Source organism: Phodopus roborovskii, unplaced genomic scaffold, assembly GCF_943737965.1.
Source record: "Phodopus roborovskii unplaced genomic scaffold, PHOROB, whole genome shotgun sequence".
Lineage (NCBI taxonomy): Eukaryota > Metazoa > Chordata > Mammalia > Rodentia > Cricetidae > Phodopus > Phodopus roborovskii.
In genome coordinates, this window is record NW_026126409.1 from 17,144,454 (window position 1) to 17,155,737 (window position 11,284).

The following is an 11,284-nucleotide window of genomic DNA, read 5'->3' on the forward strand; positions in this document are numbered from 1 at the left end:
CCTAAAAATACTAGTGTTTTCAGAAGAACCAAAGCCCGACTTTGCACCTGCGTTCTGGAATGTATTTTGAATGCCTTAATGACTCAATGGGGAAATTTTGGGGCTGTTTTTTTAAATATGACCTTACATTTCACTGTATGATTGTTTTCTTTTTTTGTGAATATTCTACTTTGTGGCTACCAAAATGTTGGTAATGAGGAAATAGACTAGATTCAAATGGGAAGCAGAGAAAGCGGTTCTCTGTGTGTTTGAGGCCATCCTGGTCTGCATGATGAGTTCAAGAACTACAAAGAGAGACCCTGTCTCAAAAGAGAAAGAAAGAAAGAAAGAAAGAAAGAAAGAAAGAAAGAAAGAAAGAAAGAAAGAAAGAAAGAAAGAAAGAAAGAAAGGGAGGAAGAAAGAAAGGAAGAAAGGCACCGCCTATGAAACTGGTTGTGTTAGATCTAGCTTTGTAGATGACTAGCAACCGCCTATGAAACTGGTTGTGTTAGATCTAGCTTTGTAGATGACTAGCTTCAAGCTCCCAGCAATCATCCTGGTTCAGCCTCTAGAGTGCTGGGATTACAGGCTAGAGCCACCATACCCAGCTTGTCTGACACTTTCAGATAGAAGAGTTAGTGCTGCACAGGATCCTCGGCTGTCTCGGGACACACATAGGCTCATTAAGGTATTGGGCAGCCGTGCCCGCCTTGGGGTGGGAGAGCTGATGAACACCACGTAGTTCTCCATTCTTCAGTGTCTGCCTGCCGAATCACCAAAGGAAAATTCCATCTGCGATCGAAATGGGTCTGATTTATTCCCTTAGGAATGATGACCAGAGTGCATTGTGTCCTCTGTAGATAGTCAAAACCATGTCTGTGTTCAGAGTTGAACTGTCCAAGATCTTCTGATTAATTCGTGCATTCCTGAGGAAAGTATTCGCTGGAACTTTTTTTATGAGGGGCATTTGAGCAATTGTTTGGGACACAGATGATCAGAGCATATCTGACATATGGCCTGGACTTTTGTCCATGCTTCTATTGTATTGTTGTTGCATACCTGACATTAATTAACCTCTTAAGTCACTGCTGAGTCCCATGCATCTAATACTGAGAAACGATTTTAGAAAAAACAAATATGCAATGGCATGTTGCATCACCAGGAGTAGCCAGATTTCTTAGTTACAAAGGAAGATACTAACAGATGTTTTCTAATTTATATATAACTGACACTGATTGAAAAGAAATTGAATACTTTAAATAATACTAGTGAGGAAGAGGCTGTGTGCTGTTTGTTCAGAGGCTGAGGTAGAGTTTGAACACAAGACAGACAAATCTGCTTCCAGCACCACCAGCCCTCGCCAGATGTAAAGGCTCCGTGTGCCCTTGACAGGGAGGCCTTCTTCCTCTGTTAGATTCTCACTCCTGAGTGATGAGTCTGTCTCTGTGTAGATGGGAATGAATTCCCTATCCACTGCACACATTGGGAAATGGAGCTGGGCATCTCTGCCATCACACGATAGGGAATTGCCAAATGTAAGCACTCCAATACCAGCCAAGGGAGTAAGATCCATGTGTACTCACAAATGCAGTCTGACATACACATTGTGAGGTATTAGCACCTCCCTCCGTGATGTTCCTGTGGCTGTTGGCTGTCTTAAACTGGAATCATCTGAGCATCAGAAAGAAAATTAGAAGCACATATGTTGTACATGACCCAATAAGGCAAAATGCCTTCCCCAGACCCACGGCTAGACAGGGTATTGCTGGAACATGGGCTTCCTGCCTCCTGTTCATATAGGTAACTGCACATGATGTATTTACACGTTTAATACTGTTGACACAGAGTCCATAATTATACTAGTTTTCTTTAATAGGTGAGAGATTTAGTACTCAATAGATTGCTCCCTCCCAAAATCTTCACACCCTGCTAGTGGTCTGTCACTTCTTAGGAACTTCTGCTCATCCCCAGATTGATCTGTAATCAAAGCCCCCATATTTTATGTAGAGTTTGATTCCATGGTCCAGACACACTGTCAAAACAGTGCTGTGCATGGAGGAGCTGGAGACAGAAGGATTCACAAGCTCCTCTTCCTGCCCCGTCCAAGACATTGATCCATCCTCTATACAAAATGTTTACATTCATATCAAATCTGGGGTTTAGTGAACCATAAAAGTTAGAGGTTAATGGAAACAAGAACTGACCCTAAAGCATATTTCAACTGATTTAAAAAGAGACAAAGCAGACGTAATTACTGTGAAAAGTACTTTTACTGCACGGAGCCTGCTCTCGTGGTGTAATCTCTCGTCCTTCTCCTCTTAGCTGTATACACCCATGCATTCCAAGTGCACAATGACATTAGCAGAACAGGATTCAGGGCAGCCCTGACTCCTCAGGTCATTAGAACTAGAAGAGAAAGGGCATAAAGACGAGTTATCTCCTGAAGCACATTCTGTTTCAGCTACAACTCCACTTGATATTCTGACAGTATACACAACAATTAGTAATGACTCTGTTAAAGTGACCTCACAGGGGCTGGGGGCTGGGAAGATGGCTCGGTGGGAAAGTGCTTGCTATGGAAGCTTAAGGACTTGCATCAGAATCTTCAACACCCATGTAGGAAGCCATGCATGGCAGCAGAGTCTATAACCTCAGCACGGAGGGGGCAGTGGGGAGGTATAAAAAGACGGGCAACCCAGAAACTGGTCAGCTAGTGAGATTCAGTGAGAGACCATGCTCACAAACCAATCAACACCAGCCTCTAACCTGTACACCCCCCCCCACAAACACACACACACGTCTATGCATGTGAACCAGTAAGGTTTGGTGAGAGACCCCGCTCACAGACTAATAACACCAACCCTTAGCATCTACACGCACATGCCCATGCATGTGAGCATGAGTATATTAAAACACACACATACACGTGCACGCTCACACGGTCAGATTCTGCCAAGACTTAGCTGTGGCAGGAGATTCTTGCTTACCAACGCAATTCTTCTGCTAAGTAGGTGGGGGTTCACTGTGTCCCCTGACCCTACCATGACTCTGTATATGAACCACAAATTGCAGTAATGTTCAAGAGCCTAAAAGTCCAAATATAACATAAGGAACAGGGTCTCAGATCTAAGTGAACCAACAGGCAGCTTCACCCACCCCAGTGCCAACAGTCTTGGCAGTACAACAGGTGTAAGTTTGTAAGCATAAACTGGTCTTCAGCGATTTAACTGGAATTAAGAGAAAAACCGTTTTTCTAGTCATGCAAAAATGGCTACAGAATCTGTTTCCTGATATTTTTTTTCTTCCCCCTCCCCCCCTCGGGGAGGGGGAGCAATAAAAAGGCTTGTCAGGAGTGAAAACACAGTTTTTCCTGTTGGAGTATGCAGAGAAGGGAGGTATGGTTCTGGCCGACAATACACACAGCTAAGGTGAGAAGGAATAACATTCCCTGGAGTGCTGAGTCTACCGACAGCAAGTGTCCTACAGGCTTCCTGTTAAGGAGACCGTTTGGGTGAACACTCCAGGGGAGCAGGCTGTGTTGTCAGCACAGCTGGGAACAGTGGTACATGATACATACAATATGTCACAGCTGTCTGGGAGCTCTTCCCTGGACAGAGGTTCTCTCCAGGGCCGCATTACAGCTGGAGCCTGGATGCTACTCCTGTTGGCTACCTCTGTTATTCCTTCACCTCCTAAAACCATACCCCCTGCTCTAGATCTGCCTTTCCAGATGTTGCTATTGTATTAAAATGCATCCTCCTTTCTCTGCCTCCCAAGTGCTAGAAGTAAAGGATGAGATCATCATACCTGGCCTCTTTCTCCTATTTTGAAAGTGAAGTTAATGTATTAAAAACTGTGCCCTGTACGACTTTTCCTCATGGCCAGTCAGGAGACTGCAGAGCAGACCTTAAAACACAGTAGCTCCATGTCTGCAAAACAGAAGGTGGCCAGCAATGCAGTGATGGTGTGCATTGTTCTATTTCCTGTTTGACTGTTAGCTGAAGTTCACTCACTGCTCTAACTACAAGTTTCTCAAACCCAAGAAGCAGTCTTGTTAGTACAGCAGGCATACAGTGATGCAACTCGGACCAGCTAAAGTTCTCCAACTGCTCTGAGGTTTCCTAGACAAAACAAAGTCTTAGCCAACTGCTCCACCTTCAGAGATAAATCTCAGAGGCCTAAGGGTCTCTGCAGCCCCATGCTCTGCATTGTACTCTCTATGGCAGGGTATATGTTGAGACCACTCCTTATCAGTCATTGCTATCTGCCAGTCAGGGCTTAGAGATGCACATTTGAGGGGAATTCTAGCAATGTAAACGCCAACTAAAGGTTTATGGGTGGGGTGTATAGGTGGACAGGAAACCATGGGTTCACCAGGGTGGGACAGGTAGAGGCAGAGTGGGAAAGGGAATGCTGGCACTAAACACAGTGGTGCTTGTGCTGCGAGCACGGGCACTTTGGAGGCTGGGAGCAGTTTTTGGTGGGACTGCTCTGCTGAATGCTATTCAAGGTGAAGAGAAAAGAAGGGTTAAGAGCCATGAGAACACCGCCCCCAGCCCCTGAGCTGTAGACTGGCTCAGTCCTCTCTACACAGTGATCCTGAGTTAAAAACTCACCTTGCTCATTCCTATCAGGAAAATCCTCTTGCCACGTGCTGTAGTTGGAGGACCACTTAGTGGGTGGCCCTAAAGTCAGAAATGGCGGCACCCAGAGCAGTTCACTCGAGCCAGAGCCAGGGTTGCACTCCCACTTCTCAGTGCTTGAAGCTTATTTTAGTTGTTGATGGTGTGTGCCTGCCTGACGTGAGTGCCCCTGCACCATCTCTAGTTCATGGATTGCATTGCCCTAGGGCTGGCAGGCATAGACACCCTGACCTGACTTCTTACTCAGCCATATTGAGGTTCACCTGGATGTCCCAGGGCTCTGATTCTGTTTAATTTGTTCTAGAATGTTTCCCATGGCTTTCTTTGTTCACTGTCATTTCTACACAGAAGAATTTCCCCCACCTTCCATGTATGGTTTAATGCTGTGGGCAACATTTCGCAGATGTATGATCGGGGCCCACACCCAACACATGGTGGAAGCTTCCCCCAACTGCTGACTGCTGGACAGCCGAGTGCTTTCCAGCTGTCAACTGCTGTGAATTTGATTATGGTTTCTGGCAGAGATTTGTATGTATACATAAATCACTTGGTAATTTTTCAGGAGAATGACTGTCTTGGGGCCTGGATAGTTGAGTGTGGTTTCAGAATGTTCCCGATGACAAGGGCACAGCCCAGGGCATCTGTATATGAATGTCTTCCTACTTGCAGGGAAATGGGAGTAGGTGGGAAAGAAAGTGTGTACTTGGGAGGCTAATGCCAAAGACAAGTAAAAGGACATGTAATGGCAGTTAACTCCCATTGTCAAAGACCATGGTCTCTGCTCTTTTGATGAGGTGACATGCATCTGAGCTCCCCAAGACTGAGTGTCCTCTAGAACGTGTGTTGTGAATCAAACCCTCACTTAGAAGAGGCCAGAAAACACATGTTTGTTTCAGTCTAAACCGTCATCACTAGGACTGCTTTGTTGTAGGCTGTGCAAAGTGGGCAGTAGAGAAGTTTTCACTCTTCCAGGCTAGGGTAGGAGATGAATTGTGATGCTGAGGGAGAGGTGCTGATGCTGGCAGACACTAGCTGTAGAGATACCAGCACCTCACCTGTACCCTGCCATCTCCACTCTACAGGTGAAAAGGACTGTAGCTGCAACTCTGTGAAGAACCAGCCCGCCCAGCAGGCAGCTCCTTAAGTCCTCAGAACATTGACTGTTGCTGAAGCAATAACTATCGATTCCCTGGAAGAAGAAAAAATTAATGACAGCAACCAAAAGAAAACTTCCACTTAAGACCTTTGAAGAACAGATTTGTGGCTTGGGAGGCAGGGAAGCATTGGAAAGCTCTTTGTGGGGAAGATGAGGGCCAAAGATCCCCAGGAAAGCTGGATCCCCACTGGGTCTTTAGATGGGCATGCCACCAAGTCACACAGGACAATAAACACTGGCATGTGCTCTCTAGGCCTCTTCTGTCCTTCCCACTCTAGTGTGTGCCTGTCTCCTGGGTAGAGGCTGAATGCTCTGGACAGACTTAGCTACTGCATTATCATACCCATGACACTGCTGGACCTCACCAACAGTCTTCCCAATGTGTGCCTATGTCCCCTAGATGCCCAAATCCATGGCATTCTACAGGGCCACCAGTTCCACTGAGGATAGGCTCGGGTCCCAACCACAGTGAGAAAGACACTTGGGAATCCATGAATTATAACCTAACTGTTACTTACAGGGCACGGGGGAGACAGGGTCACCAGGTACAGAGGCAGAAATCACAGTGTTGGGGAGAGGGGGTAGCGAAAACATTCTTTTACAAATAGATTTTTCTGAACTAAGAACTAGAGTATAAGACTGTCAACAAACCTAGTTGATAAATTGGCAACAGGATCTTCTTTATTTCTGGGAAAGCCAGGTTGGTTGGGAAGTGACACAGAACTCAGAAACACATAGAAACACACAGAAATTGCTTTATGGAATTCAGATTTTAATGATGACCTTTTCGCATAGTGATGATGCTTTGCTTTTTCTTTGTTGAACTGTCAGTACCTCAATTAACAAGACATTCTCTCGGTACAAATTGGGAGAAGAGAGTATTTATATATTCTACTTCCTCTTTCCTCATACTTTGTTACTGAAGATATTGACATAAAAACAGGATCTTTGTAGCCAATGAGTTCATCTACCGCTGGTTCCCACCAGAAATTCCCAGCTTTGTGACATCAGCGTGTGTGTAGCTCTAGGTGTCACTTCAAGAGCAGACACCTGGAAATGATGAAACCTCAAACAACAAAGTTGTTTTCAGGAAAACAAGCTACTGGGGATGGGGAAGGAAGCTGAACTTCCCTGAACACCTACTATGTGCTTGCCATCTGCCCTCATCTTAAGGTTTGGGGTGAGAAATGCAGACCACACCATGCCAGGCAAACCCTGACCAACTTTGTTCTCGGTGTGTCCAAGCGCTGTACCTAACAGAAATTCACAGACATGTGTCCCCTTTGCACCATTGAATGCCACTTGGATGCCGCCACACCTGTCAGAAAGTCTGTAGTCTGCACAGATGAGTCTGTGTCTTCTAGATACATCTGTGTTTATTGTGATGAGATTGTTAAAATGAGATATCTTAAGTTACTATAGATTGTTTTTCTCTACTTAAAAAAAAAGTCTTAAAAACAAGACTTCCAAAGTATCTCACTCTATTGCATGCAAATGTTGCTGCTGACACTGTCTCCTGTAGCTCATGCTGGCCTTGAATTACCAGCCCTCCTGTCTCTGCCTCCTAAGAGCCAAGATTACAGGCAGGTCAAGGTGAATGTTCTTCATGATAACAAAAAGAAGGGCAGGGGACATTCGGACAAAAGGGATGTCTAAGAAAATCAGAAATCATGGAAAAAATCAAAGCGTTCCATTCTAGGGAGTAGACCAGCCACAAAAACAGCAATGAGGTTCCAACTGTGCATTAATCCTTGGGTATACTGAAAGCTTGGGTGGCAGCTGAGGAAGGGTAGAAGGAAGGAAAGCTATGTCATGTTATCTGTGTTGGACATGAAGAGAACAAAAGCCACTTGGTTTGGATTTTCAGAAATGTGATGCAAGCCACTGTAATTTAAAAAAAAAACAGCCATGATTGGAAAATGAGACAGGTCTGTGGTTAGGCAGTTCTTAAATCTCAAGTCTGCTCGCCCCTCTATGAAGGATGTGTGGGTTTCCGGTTCAGATCGACCAGCACCCTTAATCTGGACTCTGACCCTCTTGCCATTGTTTTCTTGCCTGACATGTTAGGTGCACTGTGTATGGAAACAGTTACAAGCAATGGTTTGCCAACATATAAACAAAAATAGTAAAAATAATAAAATTGCAAGACAAACATCACAGGTCAGTGGGGATGTAACCCCAGGCTTAATTGCATCAAATAGCCAAACATGAAGTCTTTAAACACTTTCAAAAACATTTTATTTATTTGTTTGCTTATGTATTTATTTTATGCGGAAACCAGAGGACAACATTTGGGAGTCATCCTCTCTTCCTACCTAGTGGTTTCCACGGCTGAAACTCAGATTGTCACGCTTGGCAGACAGCACCCTTAGCACTGTGCTGCCTCAAAGGTCACTCTGTCCCCTGAACTACAGTGAGATGTCTCTCTGGGGCCGTAATAGTTAAAAATCACTCCCATTGGCCACGTGCCTACTTTATATAGCCACTGAGCTCAGTGGGTTTTGGCCACATCATAGCTGAACTCTGGGGCTGCTCCCTGTGAAGGGCTTGCTCTCACGTGGTGTTTGCAGATAGTCAAATGCTGAGTGACAGACAGGCCCCGGTCACATGAAGCCAGACCGCATAAATCATGGGTATTTCCCGTGGTAAATTTCCCTAGTACGGAATGGTGAGGGAAACATATACTGTCTTTCCTTGCCTCCTTTGTCTTTGAGGGGTGCAGTGGTGTAGCCTAAGAGGTTTCTCTCCCGGCTCCTTTGTAGCCTGCTCTGTAGGGTGATAAGCTATGGATATCCAGTCTGCCCTGGCATATTCGACCCTCAGAGAAGCAATTCTGTCATCTCGTGCTTCAGTGATATTGAGGAAGTTTGGAGGCTGAGTTTTATAGAAAAGTGAAGAGATGTGGAGACACTGTGTGGTACTTGAAGAGAAAGGGCATTCAGCCTCCACTTGGAGCAACTGTACCTGACAGACTCCTCATTGTGATAGGTAGCAGTGCTGTTTATGAAGCAAGGAAGAGTAGAAATTGATCCTGTCTCAGTGTGTAGCTGGGAAGTGTACATCATAGCAAATTTCAGCTTAGACATGCATTTGGAATTCTTCAGAATGGAAGGCTGGATGACCCTGGGGGTAGAATCAGGAAAAGTTCCATGGAGAAAACAGAATGGAGCAGGGAGGCTGTGCTACTACGCTGTCATCTGAAGCCCTTTACCTTCTTGTCAATCTTCATGACATCATCCAAGTATAAGGAGAGCAACAGAAATGTCTGATAGCCACATTTGCCACACAGTTTGTCAAATCCTAATAGTTTAGTGTATTTGTTTCCATTTTTGCTTGGTCTTGGCAAGTCTTTTTAATGTTAGAGTCTGGCCCAGTTATACAATTAAGCCTCTTTTTCCTTCGTCCCTCCACAGAAGCTACCGTGGCCCTGAACTGGTCTCTTGCCTGTGCTCATGCATACACTTCACACAATCATCACAAGATCTGCCTGTGACTTGTGGACAGGTTGGCTGCTCCTGCTGGTGAAAGGCCCTGCTTCCAGGCTCTGGCTGGACAGGGCATACGCTTCAGCACTTGCTAGGAAACAAATGAGGCTCTGCCCTACCTCAGTGTCTTCATATGTTAAGTGGGAATAGTAATTATGTCCAGGAATATTACAGAGAAGTTAAATGACATTTAAAAGTACTATTCTCAGCTCCTAGCAAATGTCAAACATGCAGCAAGTGATGGCAGTCGGTTAAAGGTAGAGGTAAGCACTTAGCCCTTTCTAAAGAAGCCAATTGCATGAGAATATGAATCCCTTACCTTTAAGATCTATTTTATTATTTATGTGTATGGGCGTTTTGCCTGCATGTACATATGTGCACCGCATGTGTGCATTGCATTCCTGCAAAGGCCAGAAGAGGTTGTAGGATCCCCTGTAACTAGAGTACAGTTTTTAGCCACCATAGGTGTGCTGGGAATCAAACCTTGGTACTCTGAAGAACAGTCGATGCTCTTAACTGCTGAGCCACCTCCCCAGCTTGAGAGTGAGACTCTTGACCTCTTGTAAATCCCAAAGGGATTGTAGCAGTCCATAGCTGTAAGCAGCTCAGAGGGCCTCTATAGAGATACCCCGTTTCCAGCCCAGGACCTGAGGAGACACCTCACAGGGAACCCAGTGAGCTCCTGAGAGACACAGTTGTTGTATAAAACTCATCCAGTAACTCCAACGTTCCAGTCAGAGTCCATTTCTTCCTTTTTTGAACTCAAGTTCACTCTAATATTTGAGCTACAGTTGTTTTAAAAAACAATCTGGGCTACCTCACTCTTTGTACATGGTTTGGGTATTTATTAATAAAAAAAGAGCTCAGCACTTGCTTTCTTGGTGAGCCTGCAAGACCTGGAGCCTTGCTTATTGAGGGGTGTGCCTTTGCTGGAACAGGGGCTATCCTGGGTAACTTTACCATCCCAGGTTTGATTTGAATGTGACCTGTGTGTTTCCGTTGTAGTAAAGCTGAATGTGATGGCAAGGAGGGGTGTTCTTCCCTTCAGAAATGTCTTTTGTGAAGAGTGGAATCATTCCATTAAAGCACACGTAAGCTCCTCACTGTCTTACGTGACTATCTCTGCAGGGGACAGGGACTCCAGCCACCATTGCACTCAGCCTGCAAGCAAACACACACACACACACACACACACACACACACACACACACACACACACACACACACACACACCTTTCCCTTTCCTCAGCGCCTCTGTGGCTAGCTATCTAGGTGAGGGGACTATAGTGCACAGAGGGCCTGAGCACTTGGCATCCTTAGAACTGTGTTCATCTGCACAGGTTCCTATAGCAGTCAGAGTAAAAGATCCTGTGGGGGGAGGGGGATTATATATGGAGACAGAACCAGAAGTTCAAGGGCAGGCCCCCCAGCCTCAGCTGGGGTTTGAAGCCACTCTAGGCTCCATAAAACCCTATCTCAAAGAAAAAAAAAAGTTCCCTCATAGCCATGGGAGTCACTATGGAATTTTACCCTAATGCTCATTGCCCTCGGGTCCTGGGAGAGGACACAAAGGGCTTCCATTCTGTGGGACCATGTTAATTTTCCACAAGACCCACTTGTTGCCTGCATGGAAGATCCCATGGCATAACTAAGATGCAAGCTGTCGATCTGAACCAAGTGATGAACCAATGAATGAGATAGGCACTCCCTTAGCTACAGATCTCAGGATGTCCTAAGTGTAGGATCTCACCAGGCTTGCTGATGGGCCATGGGGAGCAGTAAGACTAGGTGGCAGGGGATAGCTGGGCTCTCCTATGACCAAGAGATGGGAAACCCACAAGCCTGAGTGAGAAGCACAGTGGAACCCAGGTCATCAGTGAATTATTTCAGCTGCTATGGTGACAGGGATACTGTCAAGAGTGGGAAGAGACTACCATGGACATAAGTAAACATGGACAGTAAGAGACATGGTCAAGAGGGTCATTTATCCAACACAAAGAAGATCCTGGAAAAAAGAGCTC